Below are 26,093 nucleotides of genomic sequence, written 5' to 3' on the forward strand. Positions count from 1 at the left end.
AGGTGCCTTTGAAATCCTCACCTGAAGTCCATTATTACTAAAGTCAATAATTATGGTCAAGAGGATAGGTAAGTTGATTTTGTGCCTGGGTTGGTAAATTTTCATGGCTAACTCCGTGTAGCTCTATTATTTAAAAATACAACACTGGGAAAGGAGAAAAGCAATTAGCTCTAGTTGTTTTTATTTATTTATATATCTATTTATTTATTTATGTATTTTTGCAGGTGCTCTCAGGATTCCCAGGAATTAAATGTACAAATGCCAAATTGTGAAAATAACCCATCCTGTGAATTTATATCTTGAAAACAGACAGCACCGTCTGTGGCTTGGCACAGCTCCCAGAAGCAAAGAAATGTTGTACTGAACTATTCCTTCCTTTTACCTAGGCCCCATTTTTTATATCTTGCTATGTTCACTAATATTTAGCATGAAGATTGGCTGGGAATGGTATCAAAAGAAAAAGACTTGGCGGTGGGTAACAGCTATGCCAGAATTCAACTTTCAATAGGAACTTTAAGAATCTGAATCCCTCCAGGTTTCAAGAAAAGAATTTCTTTGCAGACAGAATCTACTTCTCTGGTTATCGCAGACTGCCACCATGTCTTCTGCCCCATTATTGGACTTGCCTGGCCTAACGAATTTGGTTTTTCTTCACCTGAAAACATGGTAGCTCTTAAATACACTACTCTTCATCATATCTCATCCAGACTGCAATTATGAACCATCGCTACTGGATCTTAGAACATGGGATATCCTGCTTAAATATTTCAATGAAATTGATTTAGTTAAAATAAATGCCATAAAAACATAACTTAGAACAGTCGTAGTGCGTTAGACCAAAGGTCCATCTAGTCCAGTATCTCCTCTTCAAAAAGTGGCCAATGCCAGGTATCCCAGAGGGAGTGAAATTGCCACTTGAAAGAGATACTTTGGCCTAATATTTTAGGCCTGACGTGAATAATTAGACATGAATGAGGCCTTATTTTTTGAGAGACAGGATTAGGGAGGTAAATAAATTAGCAGTCTAGAAACAGAATGTCCATATTGGCTAAGATAAAGGGGATCACTCAGGGAACTATTTATAGTGGACAAGCTAGCAACAGATAAGAATAGCTGGGCATGTAATGATGAGGTTTAGAGTAAGTTGTATATGACCAGTGCGTGGATAGACCATGCAGTACCAGGACTGATTCCTACAGAGTTACTAAGCCAAGCCCCAAAACATGATGAATGCATAATAAATTCAATGCTGTGTAAATGTGTACAAAGGAAGAGTTACACTGTATAACTGTGGGTAGTGGCGCACACTTTCCCCACCCATTACTTGAATCTGGTCAACTCATAGCTTATTGTATGCAAATAAAGGAACCTGAGTGGCAAAACTGGAGCTGAACTGAGTTCTTGAACATCTGGAGAAGTCTCATGGGAACCATGAGAAATATCATTCTTGCCTCTGAGCTGCACTCAGAGTAGGGACTGAGGGAGACATAAAGGTAGCTTAGGCCGTCTTTTTGCCTGACTTATGCTGGGGCTGCTAGTAGCTGGTTTGGCCTGGGACACAGTAGAGCAGCTCACACTCGCAAGTCCTCACCTACCAGCATCTATAGGGATGGCCCTGCTACACATCCTTTCCTTTTGGACATGCCCCTTGTCTGCCTCCAGAATTCTAGCCGTAGGGGCATGCAGCCATTTATGCTGACTCTGGGCCTTCTAGTAAGTCCCACACCTTGAGAAATTCCTCAAAGAGGCCTTTATGGTAGATTTATGTCCACTTTACATCAGCAGAGCAAATGTGAATTGGCCTACTTTAAGACCAGTGATAGAGCCCTGCACAACAGCGGCTACTGGAAGCAGTAGTGTGAGACAATTGTTATTGCATCACAGCATATGGGTTTGTGACAGGGCAGCTGCTCATGACAACTGTTTGGAGTCATGGCAGCACAGAACAACCAGGTGGCTGTGACACTTTGAGGGGTGAAGGATCGACTATTAAGCAAGGCCTTTTGATTTGAAATGTTTCAGAGTCCCAGGACAATACCCAGAGCAAACGTGAAGAGGACAGTTTGCCATATTATGGGGCTAGAAGTAAAGGGAAGATATAGTACCGATTCAGTCTCTCTTAGTGCTCATGTGCAATATATGCTTTGCATAAGGGTAAGTAGAGGTTGAGATTCTAAAATCTGGGACATGCTGGTCCAGTATCATCTGTGGTCCATCAGAACCACGGATACTGCTGGATCAGCATAAGGTGCCCAGAGTTGGTCGTCTGGTGGTAGGGAGTGTAGCCCCAGCAGTGCTGGCATGGTAGGGAGCACAGCCCTGGCCAAAGCTGGGAGCAGAGCCTGGTGGCCTAGCACCCGGGAGCAGGGCCAACAGCTTTGAGGGGAGCTTTGGCTTCCCGTGGTCCAGTGGGACTGCTCAGGTTCCAAGGATGCTGGATCAGGGAGGTCCCACCTGTATTTTATTTTTTTTCTTCCGTTTATATCATGCTTATCACCATAGTAAGTTGAGGTCCACATTTATATATAGGCACATACTAAAGTGTGTGTGAAGTGTTAGTGCATGGAAATATAATGAAATGAAGACTGAGAATTTCTAGCTTGTTGATGATTTTTACTCAGGTGTCAGCTATGTGAAAATACAGAGGACTAATTAGTTTTCTTTATGTTTGTACTCATGTTGGTGAGTTCGCTGACACTGCCTTTTGTATTTGGCCATGTCTGCACTTAGAGTGGCACAGCTGTGTTGCTGAAAGGTTGCTCATATAGCTGTGTTATGCCGATGGGAGAGAACTTTCCCACTGCCATAATAAATCCAGCTTAATAAGTGGTGGTACCCATGATGTGGGAAGGATATCTCCCCATGACATAGAACTGTGCACATCAGTGCATATGCTGGCAAAACAAATGCTCATTTAACCGCGATCTTAGAGATCTTATTGTGCTCCAGTCTTGCTCAGTGGGAGTTTTGCCATTAACTTAGCTGGAAAAGATCAAGACCTAGTAGAGTATTGCAATCTTTGGATTGCAAGAACAGCAAGTGAAAATGTATTTATTAATAAAACAAAATAAAACAACCCACGGAGTTTGTTCCCAGATAAAGCCTGAAGCCACAAACTCCCTAACTTTGGGAATGCTCCAGTGTGGATCCAGATCTCCTACTCCTCTCATAATAATTTCCAAAAAGTTTTTTTTTTCTTTTAAAAATACTGTTCGCAGAAATGTTTCATATAGGCTTTTATAAAATTTAGGACCTAAAACCCAAATTGGTAGGGACTGTCAGGGTCCAAATCAGTGAGGACCAGCTGCTGGCCTGTTCCCTAAGTAACTTTACTGACTGGCAATCTATGAGCTCAGCTGCATTGTCTTGGAACTGATGGAGTAGCCACGGCCCCTTGATTTGCTATTCAGCCTGGCAAGTAGGCCTGGCTGCCACAGTAGATCAGTGACTGCTCAGTGTGTACCGTACCCGCAGCTACGCTTGCCCTTGTTTCAGTCTCTGTTCCCTTCCTGCTTCTGACTTACATTCTTGCCTCTGCCTCTGGGATTTTGCTTATGTTCCTCCAGTACTGATCCTTGGCTTGCTGCTGGTCTCTTCCCATCTTGGACTCAGCTGTAACTAGTAGGTTGATTTCTTGATCCAATCACCAGATCTGACTGCTCATGACCTGGATGGATACAAGGACTCTTGTACCCCTGTAGAGTCTGTTAAATGTAATGAAGCTCTGTGGGGAAATGTAAATTTATGTGAATCCATGCACAGGATCAGGGATTAAATTTGGGCTGAGTTTGACCTGACAATGTCATTCATGCTGTTAAGCTTGCTCTTTGCTGATGCTCTTTACCCTAGCTGGAGTGTTACAGAAACTTCAGAGAGCCCACTCTGTGGGGATAATAGTGTTACTAACTTATAAAACCAATAGGGCTCTAAACCTATTAAAATCCTTTTTGTACTTAGCCTTTAATGTACCTAATGGAAACTGATTAGGTAAATTGGGGATCTTTTGTAAACTTTGAATATGCTCTAAGTGGTGTTTTTCATCTTAAGAAACAGCAGGAGTTTGTTGCCAAATTGGCTGTCTGCAGTCTGTTTCACTGACCTCTTTGCTTTCTTTCTAGAAAATGCAAATCACTCTAAAATGTTTACAGTTCCTTAAGGCAATGTGGTTTGGTGTTGTATACCCTAAGAAACATTCACTAATTTAAGAAAGGAAACTTATTCAGTTAAATGATCTCTTTACAGTTACTTATAATGCAACTTTAGATTTGCATTATGATTTATGTAGCAATTTAGATGTATATTGAGCTTAACAGGAATAAAAGAAGACCGGGTCCATATCTTCAGGTAACTCCAGTCTCAGGCCCCAATCATATGAACACTTAAGCATATGCTTTTGCTTAATACCCATTTTCATTAATAAATTTGCTCACGTGAGAAAAGGTAAGAACATAGAATCATAGAACACTAGAACTGGTAGGGACCTGGACTGGTAGGGACTGGTAGGTCCCAGTACCATCTAGACCATCCCTGATAGATGTCTATCTAACCTGCTCTTAAATATCTCCAGAGATAGAGATTCCACAACCTCCCTACACAATTTATTCCAGTGTTTCACCACCCTGACAGTTAGGAAGTTTTTCCTAATGTCCAACCTAAACCTCCCTTGCTGCAGTTTAAGCCCATTGCTTCTTGTCCTATCCTCAGAGGCCAAGGAGAACAATTTTTCTCCCTCCTGCTTGTGACACCCTTTTAGATACCTGAAAACCACTATCATGTCTCCTCTCAGTCTTTTCCTTTCCAAACTAAAGAAGCCTAATTCTTTCAGTCTTCCTTCATAGGTCTTCTCTAGACCTTTAATCATTCTTGTTGCTCTCCTATGGATTTTCTCCAATTTCTCCACATCTTTCTTGAAATGTGGTGCCCAGAACTGGACACAATACTCAAATTGAGGCCAACTCAGCGCAGAGTAGAGTGGAAGAATGACTTCTTGTGTTTTGCTCACAACACTCCTGTTAATGAATCCCAGAATCATGTTTGCTTTTTTTGCAACAGCGTCAGACTGTTGACTCATATTTAGCCTGGGTTCCATTATGACCCCTAGATCCTTTTCTGCAGTACTCCTTCCTAGACAGTCACTTCCCATTCTGTGTGTGTGAAACTGATTGTTCCTTCCTAAGTGGAGTACTTTGCCTTTGTCCTTATTAAACTTCATCCTATTTGCCTCATACCATTTCTCCAGTTTGTTCAGTTCATTTTGAATTATGACCCTACCCTCCCAGCTTGGTATCATCTGCAAACTTAATAAGCATATTCTTTGTGCCAATATCTAACGCACTGATGAAGATATTGAACAGAATCAGTCCCAAAACAGACCCCTGAAAAACCCCACTTGTTATGCCCTTCCAGCAAGATTGTGAACCATTAATAACTACTCTCTGAAGACAGTTATCCAGCCAGTTATGCACCTAGCTTATAGAAGCCCCATCTAACTTGTATTTGCCCAGTTTATTGATAAGATCATGTGAGACCATATGTCAGCCGACGGTCAGGGCAGTGTGTGTGTGTGTGTGTGTGTGTGTGTGTGTTTCCGAGAAAAGGTTTAACATCCGTGTCTTTACTACTAGGACCGGGGTCCCTTCACAGAGGGTAGCCAGCAGGCCAACAGATGCCCCTTTTTATAGGAAGAGCTTATTACACCTTAGATTTTAGCAGCTAGAACACAGGGTTCCTTCGCAGCGGGAAGCCTAGGGAAGGCTGAAAGGTGCCCCAATGGACCTGTCACCTGGGAGTGACACAGATCCAAACGCCCAAGCTCTTCCTATGTCTGTCCCTTTATGACCGGCTGAAGTTCTTTTAAATTGTGCTTGGTTTTGTTACAGCAACTGAAGGAGTCAGGTTAAAGCTTAAACAGTTACAGGTTTATTAAGGAAGCTTATAAATCATATGGTTACAATGGCTATTGCTCTATTTCTTAAATGCTAGCAAATATATAGGTCTTAAAAATGGTTACAGGAAAAAAAAGGTAAAGATAGAAAATAGAAATAATGGTACCAAGTGACAGCTTAATCTTTAAAGAGCTCTAACACTATGGGCTCGTCTACACTGGCCCCTTTTCCGAAAGAGGCATGTTAATTTCACAGGTCGTAATAGGGAAATCCGCGGGGGATTTAAATATCCCCCGCGGCATTTAAATAAAAATGTCCGCCGCTTTTTTCCGGCTTTTAGAAAAGCCGGAAAAGAGCGTCTACACTGGCCCCGATCCTCCGGAAAAAAAAGCCCTTTTCCGGAGGATCTTATTCCTACTTTTGAAGTAGGAATAAGATCCTCCGGAAAAGGGCTTTTTTTCCGGAGGATCGGCGCCAGTGTAGACGCTCTTTTCCGGCTTTTGTAAAAGCCGGAAAAAAGCGGCGGACATTTTTATTTAAATGCCGCGGGGGATATTTAAATCCCCCACAGATTTCCCTATTACGACCTGTGAAATTAACATGCCCCTTTCGGAAAAGGGGCCAGTGTAGACGTAGCCTATGTGTGTATGTGTGTGTGTATATATATATATATATATATATATATATATATATATATATATATATATATATATATATATATATATATATATACTTAAACAAAGGACCACATCCTGGTACAATTTTTACCCCTTTCTGTGCCTCTCGACTCCAGCATGTCAGGCCAGGGCCGGTCTCTCAATTCCTAGGAAAGACGAATACGAGGTGGGCGTCCCCGTGGAACCTTGGGAGATCAAACACCTAACCCGACCAGCAGATAGATGGTAGATTGACACTCAGAGTAAATGTGCTGCTGGACCCATCTTTATACACCTAGGGGCCCGTATCTTCTTTCTTATCTAAGAGGCTAAATTGTACTGGTCTGTTTTGTGGCGCCAGTTCTTACAAGCAAGTTTCAAGTTAATTTACACTTGCAAGAGAGATAACTAAATTGTGAGTACTAGACATTTTTTTACTGGGTGAGAGATTCCTCCCCCCGCGGACGGCTGTGTGTTCGTATCAATATGGGTTTGAGTCAAGGCACTCCTTGGCAGCCTCTTGGTCAGCAATTGGCATATCTCTGTTTACAGCCATTCACGGTCACACAGCCTGGGCCTTCTGCTCTGTGTGCCCTGCATGCTCCAGGCAAGCAAAAATGGATGTTACAAGGGGGGTTCCTGTCTGGCTACACCATATCAAATGCCTTACTAAAAGCTAGGTATACCATTTCCACCATACACCAAGCCACACACTTGCTCAAATGTTTGCCTAACAATTCTCAAGTTAGGTTATACACAGATGAAGGAATGGATGTATCAATTTAATATGGAATGCTCTTGGTTTTAAAATTAGCAATATAACAGTGGGGCAGGAAGATTCTTTTTCAAAATACATTTTTGTGACCATTAACTACAACATTCTATCTTTTGCCCAGGACAGAATTTAGCAATAATTATAGGAATTATTATTGAAGTTAATTATTGTTGTTGTTGTTGTTGTTGGTTGTCTCTCGGGAGCCGAGGAAGACATGTTTTGCATTTCATTTGTGGAAACACATGTGGCTCTGGAGCCCAAAGGTCAAAGCACACATGCAGTTACAGACAGGGCATGGAACACCGGTTGTCAGGACAGGATAGAACTCAGCTCTATATCGTCTTTCATGTGCAGCTGCGAGGCATTGGCAGCAGTGGTCCTCAAACTTTGTCACTGCTTTCCTTGGAAGGGAATGCCAAGTAGTCCTATCTGCAGCAGCTAGTTCAAATTGTCGAGGTTGAAGGCCTGTCTACTGAAAGTTGGTTGTCAGGTTGTCCTTATATCTCTTCCTCGGGTGTCCCTGTTTGCGACTACCACGTACCAGCTCCCCATAGAACAGCTGCTTCAGGATCCTGCTTTTGTCCATGCGGAGAACATGGCCAGACCATCGAAGCTGGGTCTGAAGGATCTTGGCTTCGATGCTTGTGGAACTAGCTCTATCAAGCACTTCTTGGTTAGTAATTCGGTCCTGCCAGCATACTCTCATGATTGATTGTAGGGAGCGCATGTGAAACTGCTCCATCCGCTTGATGTGTCTACAGTACCGAGTCCATGTTTCACAGCCATACAGGAGAGAGGTGAGGACCATGGCACTATATACCTTGAGTTTAATTGAAAGGCGAATATCTTTGTGCTGGAGAACTTTAGTACGCAATCTCCCTGACTGGCTTTCTGGATCCTCGCTGTAATCTCTTTGTCGAGGGATCCATTACTTGATATTGTGCTGCCCAGGTACTTAAAGTTGTCTACTACCTTCAGTTGTGTGCCATCAATAGTGATGCATGGCTATGGGGGAGCACTGTTTGGTGCAGGCTAGAAGAAGACTTCTGTCTTTCCAAGGCTAATTGCGACACCGAACAGTTTGGATGCTTCAGAGAACGTGTCAATGATGGTCTGCAGGTGGATCTCTTGGTGTGCCATAAGGGTGCGGTCATCAGCAAACAGCGCTTTGGTGATAAGCCTCTCCAGTGTCTTGGTCTTTGCAGTAAGGTGTCTCAAATCAAACAGTGATGTAAATACCAAGATCCAGGTCTCTAACAGCATGCATGAAGACTTGAGTGAGATTAAAAAACCCCGGGGTGAGTATGCAGCTCTGCTTCACGCCATTAGAGATGTTAAATTTCTCAGATAGCATACCATCTGAGAGTACCTCTCCTGTCATGTCATCATGAAACAGCTTGATGAGTGAGATGAACTTTGGTGGGCAACCGAGCTTCCCGAGGATGATCCACAATGCATCTCTGTTAACCGCGTCGAATGCCTTCGTCAGATCAATGAAGACAGAGTAGAGGTTCATATTCTGCTCAAGGCTCTTCTCTTGCACCTGTCTCATTACAAAGATCATATTGACAGTACTGTGATTAGGGTGGAAGCCACATTGTGACTCGGAGAGACTCACTTCTGATACTGTCAAAATTAGCCTGTTCAGGATGATGCAGGTGAAGATTTTCCCGGCAACGGAAAGCAGCAAGCAAGATACCTCTATAGTTCCCGCAGTTGCCTCTTGCACCCTTATTCTTGTACAGAGCAACTATCATGGCATCACAGAGGTCAGATGGCATTTCTTCCTCTTCCCAAATACTGGTCAAGACATTATGAAAAACTTAAGTGACTCCTCATTAAATACCTTGTACAGTTCTGCAGGAATTCCATCCTTGCCAGATTCCTTGCCACAACTCATCTGCCTGATGGCCTTTCTAACTTCGTCAATAAATGGAGGATCTCCCTGGTCTTCAAGGGTTGGCTTCTGAGGGATCTGTTCCAGTGCTGACTGATCGACTGATGATGGTCGATTCAGGAGCTGATTGAAATACTCTTTCCATCGGTTATTAATGCCAGCCTTATCCCTGATCAACGTGGCTCCATCTGCAGACAACAAGGGGGCAAAGCCAGACTTGGAAGGACCAAAGACTGACTTGATGGAGCTGAAGAACTCCCTTGGGCTGTTTAAGTAAGCATAGTGTTGCACCTCTTCAGCTTTCTTCTTCCACCGCTAATCGTGCATTTTGAGGATTTCTCGCTGAGCCTGGACCTGGAGGAACTTAAACCTGTCTTTCTCAGAGATGGAGCCTGGGTCATTCTGCTACTCCATAAATGCCTTGTTCTTCTTGGCAAGCAGGTCCTCAATAGCACTGTTATTCTCATCAAACCAGTTTTGATGATTGTGTTTCTTGGGACCGAGCACTGACTTCGCTGTCTCCATCATCATTTCTCTAAACTGGCTCCACTTCTGAATCGGACTGTCTGTTGGCAGTTAACTTTTCATCAAGGCTTGACTGGAACTTACGCAGATGAGAAGGCTGCTGGAGTCTGGCAATGATAAAGGCTGTTCAGATGAGGTTTGAGCGCTTTGGGTGATGCTGAGCGATGTGTATTTTGAAAATGGTACGGACAAGCCTATAGTCAGTCCAGCACTCTGCTCCTCGTATGGCTTTGGTGATGAGGACATCCTGAATATCATACTGATGAACAATGACATAATTTATCATGTACCATTGTTTCGATGTAGGGTGCATCCAGCTAGTCTTGTATTTGTTTGCCATCCTGAACACTGTGTTCATGATGAGGAGGTCATGTTCTGCACATTTTCTCAGGAGCAATAAGCCGTTGCTGTTCACCTTGCCAATGCCATGTTTGCCTAACACTCCCGCCCATCGACTGTGGTTGAAGCCAACTCGAGCGTTGAAGTCTCCCAACAATATCGACTTGTCGTTGGCCAGCAATGAGCACAGAATGGAACTCAGGTCGATGTAAAACTGCTCAATTAACTCCTCTGTGCTGTTCGTGATGGGAGCATATGCACTGATGACTATTGCATACCACTTGTGACTAAGGGATAAGCGTAGCTTTATGAGCCTCTCGTTAATAGTGACAGGCGGTCCGAAAGTTGTTTCATCAGACTAGTCTTAACGGCCAGGCAGACTCCATGGATCCTATCCTTATTCTGTGCTTTCCCTTTCCAGAAAAAGGTATAATCACTAGCTAGGTCAGTGAGATCCTTCTTCAACAAGCCTGGTTTCACTCAAGGCAGGAATATCAGTACCATAGCATGAAAGCTCTTTAGCAACTAGGGCTGTTCTCCAATGAGGTCTTACTGTATCCTCACTGTCCATGAGTGTACGGACGTTCCATGTTCCCATTACCAACTTCTTTTTTTTTGCACAACATAACCTGTGCGTGAAAAATATTATAGTGGGAAAGCCTTTGCACAGAGACGATCCCACTCTCTTGGCCTCAGAAATCAGAATCCAGTGCCACGAAAAATCGTTACTTCTGGAGACTACCTTGGCTGCATTGGATGGCCATGTCACCTTAAATGCTCTGACATGCCCACGCACTCCATAGTGCGCTGCTGCAACACCTTCTCAGCTGTTGAATCATAAGGATTTCCTCTGCCTGATCCATCGAAGCAGTCTTCGCATGCTGGGATGAGCAAGTCCTTAACTCACTGATGGTTTCAGACCCATCGGCTACCCTCATCTGGTTTAGCCAGCCTGTCAAGCCGTTGCCCGGGGTGTGGCTGTTGCGCATAGAAAGCAACTAAGTGGAGACACAGGTGAGAGCTGGGTGCCAATAGAAATCAATAAAGAATGGGCCACTCCCAAAGAAGTGCGACAAGCCCTCCTTTAGAGGTACTACCCCATTAGAGGTACTATCATGCAACGCCATACACCCCAAGTTAACTGTATTATTATTGAAAGGCTAGGGGATACTAGTGTGCAAACTGTTTCAGTGGGAATTCTGACTCTACAAGGAAAGCAAGATTGGCTGTCTTGATATTGCATTCCTCTCTCTCTCCTTCCTCTCTTTGTTTTATTGCACTTTTAAAAGAGATTCCCTAACTGCATATGTGTGTGTTTTGGATTTGTTTCATCTGCAGTGTTGCTGAAGCCAGTAGGGAAACAAACAGATATACTGTAATAACAATCAGGACAGTTTTCACGGTCATTTATTTACTCATTTCTGGTAGAGCCACAAAATGTCAAGAGCTTTAAAAAAACACACATACCCATAACCACAAAGGTTCCATCTCTCCTCCAAATGCGTCAACAAAAGGAACGAAACTAGTTTTGAAAGAAGACAGCAAAACTGCAAGTAGTGATTCACACTTTGATTACTGCTATAAGGCCTGATCCTGCATTTTTTACTCAGGAAAATGTCTAATTTTAGAGTAATACCGTTTTCAGTTATTTCCCTGAGTTCAGTTAATTGAATTGCCACATATTATAGCAAGAAAAACCCCATGGTAAGGAACTAGATGAGTAGGTAAGAATCCAGGGTTAATACTGGTATTAGACCTAGTTTGGTATGTTGCTGAATTTAGGGAATTGACATAGTCAGTTACTGCATTTTCAAATCTCTGAAGTTTCCAAACCGTTTTGTAATATGCTGCAGTGCATGTCCCCTCATCTCTTAGTACTAAATTATTAAATACTGAATTAATTCTAGAGCAAAGCTACATGTAACTTGATGGTGCATGACTTCAGGAACCTGCTAAGGTAATTCTGTTTTTGTTCAATGTTGCTTATGCATATTTTACATGTTATCACTGGAAATCTCTCTTTGTTTTTTCCTTCTTCTCTTCTTGCTTACCCTATAGGCAGAATAGAGCTATCTGGTAAATTATTTATCTGGAAAATCATATTTTATGTGGGGGAAAACTGTGGATTTTACCCTTCCTTTCCAAGCAGTTTGTGTAAGTAATAGGATAATATGTGGAAATGAACTTTGTAAATTATGTGGAAAGATTTCTTTGTAAAGCTGAACTGCTCTGTGTTACGAGATCATGTTTAGTTACACATACACAGCACTAATTAGTGTACTTCTGTTTTGACTGAAATTATGCATACATTTGAAATAAGTTAACTTTAAGAACAGAACACTTTGCACTCGTTGTATATAGGTTAAGATTTCCAAAACTAGCTCAGGGATTTATCCCCACAAAGGCCATTGATTTTTATTTATTAGGGGCTGTGTGGTTAAATCTTCAGGTTAACTTTAAAAAGTTCCAGCATTGTACTTTTCATGTTAATGTTTCAAAGCACTCTGTGCGCAGGTGAGTTTTATTGCTACCGTGTTACAGAGGAATAAACTGGGGCGCAGCAAACTGATTTCCCCCACAATTGAAAGAAAAGCTTTTCAGAGACACTGCATTTAGGCCCTGATTCTGGTGTCACTGAAGCCAGTGCCGGAATCAGGGACAGAATCCATGTTACCTAACTCCCAGTCCTAACCTCCAACTGCTAGAGACACTATTCCTTTGAGTCAGTCTGTCAAAAACTTCTGAGGAAGGTGAACTTTTAAAAATATTGGAATGGCTCACAGAGCCAAAGTTAATATTTTTTTAATGAAATGTTTAAAGCCAGACATAAATATGTGAGATAGTTGAGCTGTTGAGTCATTTGGAGTTTATGACTTGGCTCTGAACCATTCATCTAGTGAGAAGCCAGTCTTTGATTATCACTTCCTACTTCACTTAGGAAGTATTGTTGTTTGATAGCAATACAAGTGGATTTTAGTGGAGCAGGACAGAGTCTTTGACTCGGAATTAGTCAGAATCAAGCCAGATTCCACAAACAGGGTTGCTTTATTAGAAATATGGAATGTGCTCCTCCCTCCCCAAATTATAGGATACTTTCATCAAAGCAAGGCACACTGGGATAGGTTCTGCCACTCCTCACATTGAGAAGGTCCTTACACTGTGCATAGCCCCACTGAAATAAATGTGAGAGAGGGTGGCAAAAGATGGTCTTTCATTCTCTGCACTACCTACATGTCAGGGAAATTTTAAGACAGTTCTTGGTGATTAGTTTTAAACTGAGTTGTCACCTAATGGTAGTCATATGAATTGTATCATATGGTGTTTCTATAAGTTTACTGAAGGACTGAGACAGGTGTTCTAAGGGTTAGGATCAGTTTTCCCCCCAGTTTTTCAGAGGGTGAGGCTGCATCATTTGTGTTCTCTCTGAGTCCAATTCAAGACTCAAAGCAAACCTCAAACTCAATATTTCACAAGACCGTGGCAGTAAGGAGACCTTTGATATAATTTCTTGATGGTTAGCAAAACCTAGCTTGCCCTTATATTATAACCTAACTAGGAAATTAGAGCCCAGCAATACTGTCTTCTGGAATTCTTAGTAGTTATTTCCAGCAAACTGCTATGATTGGTAATACTTGAGATTCCAGGGGCTCAGTGTATAGTGTGTAGAATAAGCATGTTTATGTATATCAATCAAAAGGAATAAGAGCATATATACTTATTAAAACTGTAATGATCTATGACTGTTTTTTTATACAAATCAGCAAACTGATTATTCTAGTCACGGCTTTTCCACACCTTTCATAGTATGCCCCACATATGGAACAACACTGTTTTTAAGCTTTCTTGGTTGCTTGCATTGAGCACTCTTCAGCTGTTCCAGAAACCTGTGGCCATAGTATTTCAGGGTAGCTTCAACTTCAGAATTCCACTGTGATTTCCACAACTGCATCTGCATTTTGATAACCTCCATCTATCAACTTGAAATAAGCTATGCAACTTAAGTGAGTCATGTTAATTTTCTTTTCCATTTAGTATTGCTTTGCTGATTCAACTGTAAACTTTACTATTGTTTTTATATTCTGGATATTTTCCTATAAAAGCCACTGCCTCCTAATAAACACCCATGATCAGAAAGGGCTTTGTAGAAGCCACACTAGTTTAATACATTAACCGTCAACCTCACCATTCCTGTTTATCATGCAAGCCGCAGGGTCAAGTAATTAAATTTGAGAGATGCTTGTTTTTTTGATGCCACTCTTGATTTAAAGCCCCAAGTAATTATACTTAATAAAATATACAACTAAAAAACAAGCTATTTGTTGTTCATTTTGCATAGCTCAGTAGTTATCTTCATACGCTGCTGTTCATGCTATGTATTTTCCTATATTAGCCACACATCCCAGAAGACCTTTACCAATCAAGTTCTGTGTTCATTGCTTTGTTGACCGGCATGTTTATTATTTTTGTAAGAATTGAATCCTTTGATAGCTGATTTCTTGGATATACTCATAAAAGAAAAACTTTTCAATTAATTCTAACGCCTAATAGCACTCCTTATAACTGATCCTGAAAGGTCAGAGTGGAGGGGAAGTTTTCAGGATTAGGTCTGTCTGGAGGTGTGAAAGTTGAAGATGTGTATCCACAACAATACAGCTTGACTGAGTCCACAGTATGCCACATTGATCCTGTCAGGTGAGCAGCTCAGTTCTAGAAATCCTATCGCACAACAAAAGTCAGGTTAGGGAGACAGTAAACAAGGATTTGACAAGAATTATCTGCATATACAGAAAGCAGCAAAGAATAAGCTTTGTGTGAGCCTTGCAAAAGGAGCTTAGCTGAACTTCAGTCCAGTAATATCCTGCAGAACCATATGCAGAACCTTATGCTAGTTGAGGACTTGAGCTGGAGCAATTTAGTGCTAGAGCCACACTTCAGGAGGATTTCAGTGCATACCCAGTCTTGTTATGCTGAGCTGAGAATTTACTAGTAGTACATGCTAGTAAGGATGTAGTTAACTCATCTATTGTACAAGAGGCTGAGTTGAGCATGTAACACAAAATGCTAATTGAGCACTGCAGTATTATAGACAATTCTATATAGTCATTAAAATATGCCCAAACCTAGTTAATTATATATCTCAATTATGAGACTTCACAATTCAATTATCAAAGCAAATAACCATTTTATTTGAAAATTTGGCTGAATCAGCAAAGCAAGACAGATCAATCAACAAATTATGAAACTCAGTTCTCAAAATATATAAGGGAAAAATTAATTAATGTTAAGCAGTCTGATCATTACAGTTTGGAAACATTTATTGCATTAGTAAAATATGTGTATGGGAATGGAATGATATGGCATCTCATAACACAATAATCAACAGATGTCATATGAATCCTTAAGATTATGGTTTATCTTTGAGCTGTTTTCTAGACAGTATATTATCTCACACCAGCTCAGACAAGTATGCTGAAAAAAAAAAGAACTTTTAAGATTTTTATCCAAGTAAGTTTGGTTTCATTCCTGCAGAATAAATGAAATTTCTCTGAAGATATTAAGTGCCCTAATGCATTTGAAAGAGAATGAAGGCTTTATCTGCTTTTTTAAAGGAATGTGAAAATTAGGATAAGAGTTTGATTTCCTTTCACTTATGTTTAAGTGAACACTATTTACTGTGCATTTAGAATTGTCCAGGAAGAGAAAAGAACCTGTGCATACCACTTGGGTCTCAGATATAACTTTTGTTGCCTCATGAGGCTAACCAGGGAGGCAGACAAAGGGAACAGTGTAACCATAAAAATATAAAAGAGAAATTTTTGGACATGTGACTTCCCATTGCCTATGTTACACATCTTACGGATCTCTTAACTGATCATTAGTAATTAATCGGCCACTCCTTTCATTTCCAATTCCTAAAGATAAACTGGAACATTAAATGAAAAACTTAAATGTTCTAATCAGCTACTTGCTAACCAATACACTGAAGAGTTTGATTCAGCTCAGTTACACTTATCTGCTATCCTGTTTCTAGAAACTTATGGGACTTTGAAAGCCTGGATATGAATGAATTCTCATAGTTATACAGTACAAAGCTTCTTAAAATTCACATCATTTATATATTTATTCCAAGATCATTGCTCAGTGAGTTTGCTGGCAATCAGTTTTGGGTCCAAAATGAGCAAGTAAGTCGACACAACTTCCATTGAATCAAGAGAATCTTTGGTCTGCCTAGTTATTCCGAGGTACATTTAGCCTCTGCTCACTAAGGATGACTTGCAAGAAGATCTGTTCCCACATCAATGTAAATTACTTGTTAGAATTAGGGAAGGAATTGAATCCATGACCCATATCCATGCTATTATTAATTCCCAACAGTGGGCATTAACAATATATAATTTATTATAATTTGGTTAAACAAAATGTATTTCAGTAATTCTCCATTAAATATTTACCTCAATGTGCTAAAGTGTTGATGTCAATATGCATACATATAAGAACTATTTATGTATTCCATCACTTGTATTCTCTCTGATACATTTAGCTCCCTTCTCTAACCAACACTTAGTTGCAAAACTGTTGTGTCTTCTTCAGCTCTTTCACTCTTCTCCACTGGTTTCCATTTCTCTTGATCTTTTTGCATATTAAAATCTTATTAATCTTTTCACATCCAATATGAGAACCTTCTCCAGAACATTTTTTCTTCTATGGATTTGTATGCTTGTATCCAAAACTGTTTGCTACAATACAGTTAAGAGTTTTCTCAGTTTCCATTCTCATTCTTATCAGTCCTCTCAGCTTTCCATTTCTCCCTTTTACTTTGCTCTTATCCGTAAATATCCTTATGATATTTACAAAACAAATAATGTTTGAATAGTTTTTTGGTTGGTATTTCCATTGGAAATATCACAAGCAGTCATGTTTCCATGATATTTCCAATGACATTAATATCAGGAGAACTATATCCAACAGGGTTGAGAGGGCAAAAAGGTCCTTTTTCACTGAAAACATAAGTGTGTTCACCTTGGCACTTTTTATTTAAGAGTTTGACAAATGAAAGCAGAAAAACAAACACAATTAATTGATTTGTTTTTATTCTGATGGACAGCTAAAGCAAGGCTAACTGCTTGCAGACCAGAATTTGTGCTTTCCTATAGCAAGACAATAATCTAGATAATTAAGATGTTCATTTGAACTAGCAATTTCCCTGGCATTGCTCACATCCTTAATTAATAAAGGTGGTTTTTTTTTTAAATAAAAGGAAAACGTACATGCTTTATTTAAATGACTGTATTTTTTTCAAAAAAACTGTCTTATTTTTATTGTTAATTTTTATTTTGGATTTCTTTAAAAAGGGATTGTTAAAATTTGTCTTTTTTTTGTTGTAATTTTTTAAAAGTGGGAATTCTGTGAGGTGTATTTTTTTCTTTATCCCTATAAACTGTTATCAATTACTACGTTTTAACAAAAAAAGGGCTATAGTCAATTTGGTTTCCAGTAATACTGTCTTCTGGTTTTCAAACCGTAAGCATTGATTTAGCTGTGCCAAAACAGAGCACTACTCCAAATTTCTCCATTTCATCTCTTTTCTGTAAGGGTTATTAAGAAGCAATCCTATTCCACATTCATCCTATTTTTCTGGCTCATCTTGGTGCAGTCTCCTTCCATGTTCATTCAATTAAGTCAGTTTTGAGGACTGTACTTGCTTTGGTGATTCAGTCTCATTTCTGTTTGGTTTTATGAGAAGCAATCCCATTCCAGGCACATCCTGTTTTCTTGGCACAACCAGACCCTTTATGTTGCTTTAAGTTATGATAAGAAGAAGCTACATACTGATTTTGGTGTTCCTAGCTCTTACTATTTAGGAGGAGATCTTTATCAAACCTACAGGCAAGCTCTCTAAAATATATAGTAGATTAAGGTAAGGTAAATTTGCACGGCTTATGTGGTTTGGGTGGGGTTTTTTTTCCCAAATATAGGTATGGTAACTTCAGCAAAATCTTGACGTTTGGTTTTATTAATTGGCATAAAGAAACAATTTAAAAAGATAAATGACATATAGTTTGTCCAATACTACACATCTCACAGCATATCCAATAAAATTGTGTGATTATGCAACTTTACATCTTGTCACTGTTGCAAAACAGACAATGCATATTCAAATAATATTGAACAGACATCACATGGTAGGTTGGGAATACTAATGAGAAAACACACACAATTGAATTGGGAGGAGGAGACAGAGGGCAAAAAGAGGGAGAAAAGAGGTCAGGTGGAATAGAAATCTTGCATTATTTGATCTCTCGGTATTCTTTATCCAACTTTATCAAGACACAGGTCCAAATCTCTTCAAATTAATAGAATCGTTGTCTATAGCAATAAGTTATTCATACTTTAACTGCTTCCTCAGATATATTTGAATAGTGCTGCTCTTTTCTAGACGTAGACCTACTCCTCCATTTGTGTGAAATTTAGTCACTTGGTAATGCTTGCAGCCACCAAAACACACAATCTTTATAGTTGAGTTAACCCAGCACAGTACTTACATAACCACATATACTACTTCCATTTGAGGAGTTTCTATGCTGGACTGCAGTAATTTATGGCAATGTATTACTTTGAAAATTTGATCCAAAACATCTGTGAAGTAGGTGTTCCATTTGTGAAGGTATTTATAGTCATTATATCTTTATAGACATTTGATATCTTTACTGGTGTGCATAATTTACTATGTTTATTATGGATAGCTATGATTTTGGATGCAGACAACTCTTGTCTTTAGGCTGTTTTCAGCTTTATCATCCAATTCCCAGAAGTCTTGCCTGAGTTGAAAGAGGGCAAATTCATCCTCCACTGAGTGCAGCTTATTGAGTTCATATCTACAATTAATCAGAGATTGCAGCAAATCTGCAGATGGATCTGTAACAGAAGACAAATTGAGCTCTTTTACTTTTATTCCTAGGGCTATCATTTTTTCCATGTTCCCTCTTCTTGGCAGAGCTGAAACTTATAATTCTATCCCTCAAATAGGCATTGAGTGGCTCTCTCAGTAGCCTGTTGGAAGATGCCAAGGGTTCATTTGTCTCCAGGCACAAGCTAATTTCTTGTTCAATAAAAATTTTGCAATGGGGCTATAGTAAGTGAAGAATTAAATCTCCATCTACATGGCAGTTTTTCATTCAGGCCTCTTGCTATTTGAAGAATAATAGGCAGTTGTATTTAATGGAGCAGTCAATTACAGAATTAAACAAGTCCCTGGACATCAAGAAGAATTCTCCAGGGAATCAGGAGCTACCCTATAGATGATTCCCTACCCATTGGATGTATAAAATGACAGTTAATGCATAGTTCCAAATCCTTCAGCGTGCATCTCCAGAACCATTCTAATTTTGGTTGGCTTATGAGTCTGAGGAGGATCCACAGAAGGATCAAGCAGCTTATTTAAAATCACAGTAGGGATATAGAGTTCTCAATATAACTTCGTAAAGAGCCTATGAGAGGTTTCAGGATCATCAAGGTCAGGCTCATACATATTAGCAATTATTAGTTTTGATCAATTTATAGTGACTTTAAGGATTAAAAATCTGCCCTGAACAATAGAAATTGATTCAAAGTGGTATTGCCAATGCTTTCTAGAAGAGATTGGCTACTCCTTTGGATTTGGATCAGAGACAGCAATACACTGTCTCCTATCCAGTCATGTTCTAACTTAGCAGCCTTAATTTTCGTCAAGTGTGCCCCCTGCAAAAGTACTATATCAGCCTTGGCTTTCATTTGTATTAATAATACCTTTTTCTTTTAATTGGAATGTTGAGACTCTTTACATTCCAGGAAATTAAATTAAGATCCAGGATCTCTTTGGCTATGTTAGGAATTATTTTTGAATATGTAGTACAAAGTACCATTTGCTTTATTACATCCCATCCTGCTTCCCATGTAGAACCCAATGTGGGGAATCTATTAGAGTCTGAGACATTTATTTCACAGATTTTGGGTTATACTGCCAGATGCCAGATGCTTGCCATTTGTCAGATGTCTAGGGACTAAAGAGAAGAGGACTCAAAAAGGAAATAGGGAAGAACACAGAATGACAAGTTAGAGCAAAAATATAAAAAGCATATTGCCAAATGTAGGAAAAGAAACCACTTATCAAACACTTATTGCTATAAACAAAACTAAACCAACTGTATATCTCAGAAGGGTTGGGAAAGGAAGAATAGTCCATATTATCTAGGATGAGAGTTCCTTTACAATCCATTATTGAAATTGTTGTTTTAACAGGCTATTTTTCCCATACCAAAAAGGAATATCTGCATTGCAGAACATGGAAAGGGATTGTACACTTCATAAACATAGTATGTCTTAATTTGGGATGTCAAAGATATGATTGCATACAATTTCCTAAAGGGTAATCTTTTTTCAGTGTGCCAAAGCAAACTCTTGGTACACTGAATAAAACATTATATGTTGTCTTTTCTTCTAGGACCACTTGCTCCCTCTGACTTTTAGTTTACAACCAAACCTTGTTTCCCTTCCTCATATTAAATAAAACACAAAGCTTACAGGAGCAATTGAACAGTTCCCACAAATTGTAAAGTACAGCATCAAAGAAGACAACAAACAATAAAATTGAAAAATGCTTCTATTTTCACTTTGTTTGTGTACTTGGGATTTGAGCTCAGACAAACTACTAGTAGAGGCTGCAGAAGATGAGGGGTTCACAGAGAGAGGGGTTTTGTGAAAGAGATTAGGAAAGGGTAAGAGGGCATGGGGTGGAGGAGCAGGGACAATGGTAGGAGTGGACAAGCAGGGACAGGATGAGGAGGAGGAATTAGGGAGTTATAGGGACAGCAGAAATCACTGTCCTTGTATCTCAGCAACTCACACTGGTCTTCTTTTCTGCTCCATTGGTCCACACGGTGTACAACTACATTGCTCAGCTTCTGTGACGCTATCCAGGATGTCTTTCAGGGTGGAGAGCAATGTTTCACACTCCCAGCATATGATGTGTCAAGCTTCTGGGCACTGAGGACACCCAGAAATAATCTGTTCTCTACTAGCACCAAAAATGTTGAACCCTCAAATTTCTAACAAACAGGGGACTATGTCACTCCCCACTGTTTTCTTTGGTGTTCTGAGCTAATAGGTAGGATTTGTTAATAGTTTAATAGCAAATAGGTAGGAACATTTGATCTTTTCATTAACGGATACTGTCAAATGTTTCATTAATTCCCCAGCAAAAATACAGGACCAGGGATACCTACTATTGCTAATACACAATTTAAATGCCTCCTGTCCACAATCACATGAGATCAGTTTGAGGTGAGGTGGGATGGGTAAGTTTCTCATGCTTCCCACTCATTCATTTGTTGAGTTTTAATATACATGCCACAAAAGTTTAAAAAAACACACAAAAAACTTGGAGCAGAAGAGATAACCAAAGTATGTTAGTTAGTCACATTAACTTGGTAAGTTCATAAATGCGGGTAAGGCAGACGTGACAAGTGGGAAGTAAACGTGTCATAAAATAGAACAGGTACTCAATCATTGTAGGCTATTTAAAAATGTTCCACTTTTTGTGGTTTTAGGAACAGATGCACTTCCGCATCAACCTTGATATGCAACTGAGCTGGGAGCTTTATAGTATTTGAGCCCTCACTGCTTGGCAAATTCCCTTGCTCTTCTAAATTCTGATCTCTGCTCAACTACATCTTTTGCAAAATCTTGAAAAATTGTTATCTAATTTTCTGGCATCTCTCAAAACATTCTTCCCATGAGCTAGCTTCATTATTTATTCTTCTCCAGTAAAACTGAGAAATTTGACAATTGGTGCATGAAGTTTGGCATTTGAAATTGGCTTAGGTGCCAGGAACCTATTTGCTCTCTCTAAATCAAATTTAGAATCACTCAGCAGCTGAGAAATCCTGCAAGGAACTGGGAAACAAACGCTAGTGGAATTTCTTTCTCTGCTCCTTCAGGAACTCTCCAACTCTAGATTACTGTGGGGAGGAGACCTTCCCTCAAAAGAAGTCTGCCAAATTAGATTTAAGAGAAACAGGTCAGTGAGTTTTCTCTGCACTTTGCCAGAGCGCTCTTGCACCTGGCGTTCCACTAAATATTTATCCATCCTGTCAGTGTTTGTAGAGAAGAGTTAACTGAAATACAGGAGATACTTGTGTTGTGGCCTTGATAGTTACTGTGTAGGAACTTTCTCTAGCAGGCCCATCATAGATACCATGCCCTCAGTTGCAGCCATCTTGTGCAGGAAGGAGAGGGCCTCCATTCTCTTTGGGGATTTTTTTCTTCATCTTCTAAAGCTTCCAGTAGGCAAATCTTTCTGAGGACTCTCCAGAAATTTAAAGGTGTCTGTTCCTTCATGGGTCAGTCAGAGGTCCTGGACATGGAATGGAAATGGATATTACCTGATGTCTCTGGAGTTCAAGGAATCTCCCTCGCATATGATAACCCAAAAGCTTGACTTTTTAGTGGCAAATAGTCATTTTAAGAAAAGTTATTGGTGAGATGCATTACAAAATACAAGTAAGTGAAATAAAACTAAGTAGGTTTATGTCTCTAATTGAAGCAGCAAAATGAAAAGTGAATGGAAACAATTTTATTCTTTAAAAGTTACTAAAGTGAAACCAGAAAAAAAGTCAAAGCCAAAGGTGCACTAAATGACCAGCAAGTAAGCCGGGACATGGGTTAGAACATGAACTTTTCCAGTATAGTTAGGAATATAGGGTCTACAGTGTCAGATACTCTCTGTATCTTGCCTCCTTGGTCAATATTTTCTTTCAAACAAAGACAACACATCTCTCCCTATACTGAAATAGGTGCCCTCTAGAGGCAAGGGGAATTTTGCCACTGATTTCTATGGAGTCACTGTGTCATCCAGCGTCAATTGTATATGAAGCACTTTGGATGCAGGATGGAAACCTCCCTCCTGATACAACAAATATCAAGTCTGATCAGCTTAAACACTGAAGCATGAGATCTGATATCCTTACAGTAACGTGCACCACTTTTAGCTCTACTGGGAGAGGGAGAGGGAGAGGGAGAGGGAGAGGGAGGCAACCCTTTCCTTCCCAGAGGAAGAATCTGTAGGAGAAAGTCATGGAGGATGAACATGTGGATAGATTCTGATAACAGGAAAATTCAGAGGAATCTATGTAGTGTGGAGGGGAAAGGATGGGTTTATACCATGTGGTGGAATCAGAGAATCCAGCACCCAGATCCCATGATTGCATAGGATGGCCCTGTTCCTCTGCACAAGCTCCAAGATCCTGGCCTCCCTTCTTTGCAAGGATCCTAAGCCCAAAAGAAAGCTCTTTTCAGGGTGTCAAGAAGGAGTCAAGAGGACCAACAGAATACACACCATCCTTGGTAAAATTTGGCTCTGGAGTCTGAATTTTGAGGTTCAGGTTGTCACCGATTAATGTTTATTAGTTAAAAACTAAAGGAAATATGGGTTTGCTAAATATGAGTCTAACTGCATTCAATAGTTCTGATTATATCTAATTTACTTTACATTAATGCAGACTAAATATAATTTTGTTTTATTATGCCATGTATTTTGTGCTCTCGACATCTACCAACCTTGTGCAATTAAGCCCTTGACAATGTTGTTTATTACTGACAAACTGTGCTCATTTTAATATTTTTCTTGTTCAAATTATAAAATTTTAAAAAGGAGAATTAGAGAAAACAGCAGAAAATAATCCCAAGGAAAAATTATGCTGTCTTGCTTTTGACAAAATAAAATGTCATCTGGATGTCCATTGCAAATAATAGGGGGAATGATGAACCTCAAATTTCAAGAGGTTCACTTTGGAAGAGTAGTGAAACAATACTGTCTGGGATCTTAATTGCACAAAGTTGAGAGATGGATCAGATCAGTTCTTCTCTGGGAATGGAGGATTCCAGTGGAATATGGAAGCTATGTCAGAGACTCCTATCGTGAGATGTTACCTTAGAGAAGCACCATAAGAAAGCAGGGGAGAAGAAATGGATTGGTCTTTTCTAGGAACGAGTAGCCAGATGAAATTCAAGAGAAGTTTGAGCTAAGCTCTAACTAGATTTATGCTGCTTTTGATAAAAGTGGTAATTTTTAAAGTAGTCACTGGCACATGCAAAGGTGTGGAAAAAAGTCAGGCAAAGGGACAGGTGGTTTTTGGAAGCTTGTGTTCTTGGTCCTCATATTTAAGAAGGACCTACTTTGAACAGGGTGGTGTTTAGCAATTAATGAAAATCAGGTCCCTTTGAGGACTTTTAAGTTGGAGATGCAAAATGTCGGGCACATAGAATCATTAGGCCTCTTTGAATACCTGGGGCCACAGATGTGAATACAACAGTGCAATTCATCAGAAGAGAGGGAGTATAGCCTTTGTGCTTCAAGAGGAGTAAGTGCAGATGGAAGAGATGTAGTTTAGAATTTTGTAATTTAAAGGCCAATTTAATAGCATGCCATTTGTGTTTAGGCTGCAGGAAAATTGCTGGTTATATAGTGCTGTAAACTATTCAATATGGCTCTTAAAAATGCACTTATAACCGTTTTCCTTAGACACGTAGCTCTCAATTCCTGCAGTATCGCTCTTACCAGTTCTCTTTCCCCTGCTCCTTTCCTCCAGGGTCCTAACGCCTAATCATTTGAATCTAGAAACATGATAATAACTTTCCTATTACTGGGCCCTTCAGACCAGAGGGATACTGGGACATTCAGTGAAAGGAAACCTGGAACCTCAGGGCCTTTTGTTAATTAATGTTTGTATACTGCTTTGAAAAAGAATGCTAAGCACAAAGCACTAATGTGAAGAAGGAAGGCTCTACTAGGTTGCTTGTTGATTTGGCTGGTTTAAGTTAGTACAAACATTGTGTAATAAAATTGCTAAACTCAAAACAGTTTGTCTGAGATGCCATCTCCTGAAAGACCCAAAAGGACTAGCCTGGACCATTAGGATGTTTTCTGACATTATATAATGGTAAGTGCAGGGATGAGAAATATCCAGAAAGAAAAGTAGTTGGTGACAATTTTGTTCACGTGCATACAAAAAATTCCATCAGTGATTATATCATGGTGGGATGAATCGCATTAATGTTGCTTTTATAATTGCATAACACTATTAACATACTTTATCCAGGCTGCAGGCTACTCTTTCTAGTGTCAGCAATGATTCATGGCATTTTAGTTCATCACATGATCTCATGGGAAATAGCACAAGATTTTGCAGTGAGAATGATAATCGTGTTTGTGCTATATATATGCAAATATTTTGAATGTGTGTCCCATGAAAATTCAAAGAAGGATGTTAAGGTTAAGGAATTATGATGTAGTGTTAAATTATACTCCAGGAAAGTGGAGATACCATCTCCAGCTGATCTGTTTTCACAGGCTGACATAGACAAAAAGACCAACAGTTACCCTTGGAGAAGAGACCTGTAGATGGAATTACAACAGTTGCAATGCTCCTAATATTTCAACAAAGACAGGATAACATCTAGAGGGGCAAAGATGTGCCTGAAGCAATTCATAAAACTCGTAGGGAGATTATTTGGCCATTTTTTTAAGCGAGTGCCTGAAATATTATTGTAATTTCAATGTTATAGAGTCATATCATTCCCATTGTATAGCTGCTAAACATCAATAAGCACAGTCTTAATAGTCAGCTGGCACATAAACATAATTCTTTGGCTTTCTTTTAGGTGTTACAAGTTTCTGTGACAGTGAATTACCTTGTGAGCTAATAGCCTCTTTAAAAAAGAACTTTAATTGGATTCATTCAACAAGAGGTATTTAGAGCTTTAAGCATGTGGAAGTATGGCATTCTACAAGCACATAGTTTTTACAGCAAACCTCATACAATTGTGTAGCTAAAACTATGCCATTCCCAGTATCATTCCTGTTCAAATTTTGCTGGATGGTCTGTAAGCCAGAAACACAGTTTTGATAATTATAGAATCCATTCCAGTGCTCAGAACAATAAAAGATAAAATTTGACGTGAGGTATGAAAATTTACTATTC

General features: G+C 39.7%; 1 long non-coding RNA gene across 1 annotated transcript in view; it reads left to right on the plus strand.

Moving 5' to 3' along the window:
• The first annotated feature begins 1,952 nt into the window (after nt 1-1,952).
• Nucleotides 1,953-26,093, plus strand: part of LOC112546546 (uncharacterized) — a 35,628-nt gene continuing 11,487 nt past the window's right edge. The window contains exon 1 of the long non-coding RNA XR_012906403.2: nt 1,953-2,154. This is a non-coding gene — a long non-coding RNA (uncharacterized LOC112546546). The remainder of the gene's footprint in view (nt 2,155-26,093) is intronic.

Source organism: Pelodiscus sinensis, chromosome 10 (assembly GCF_052426305.1).
Source record: "Pelodiscus sinensis isolate ZL-2025 chromosome 10, ASM5242630v1, whole genome shotgun sequence".
Taxonomy (NCBI): domain Eukaryota; kingdom Metazoa; phylum Chordata; order Testudines; family Trionychidae; genus Pelodiscus; species Pelodiscus sinensis.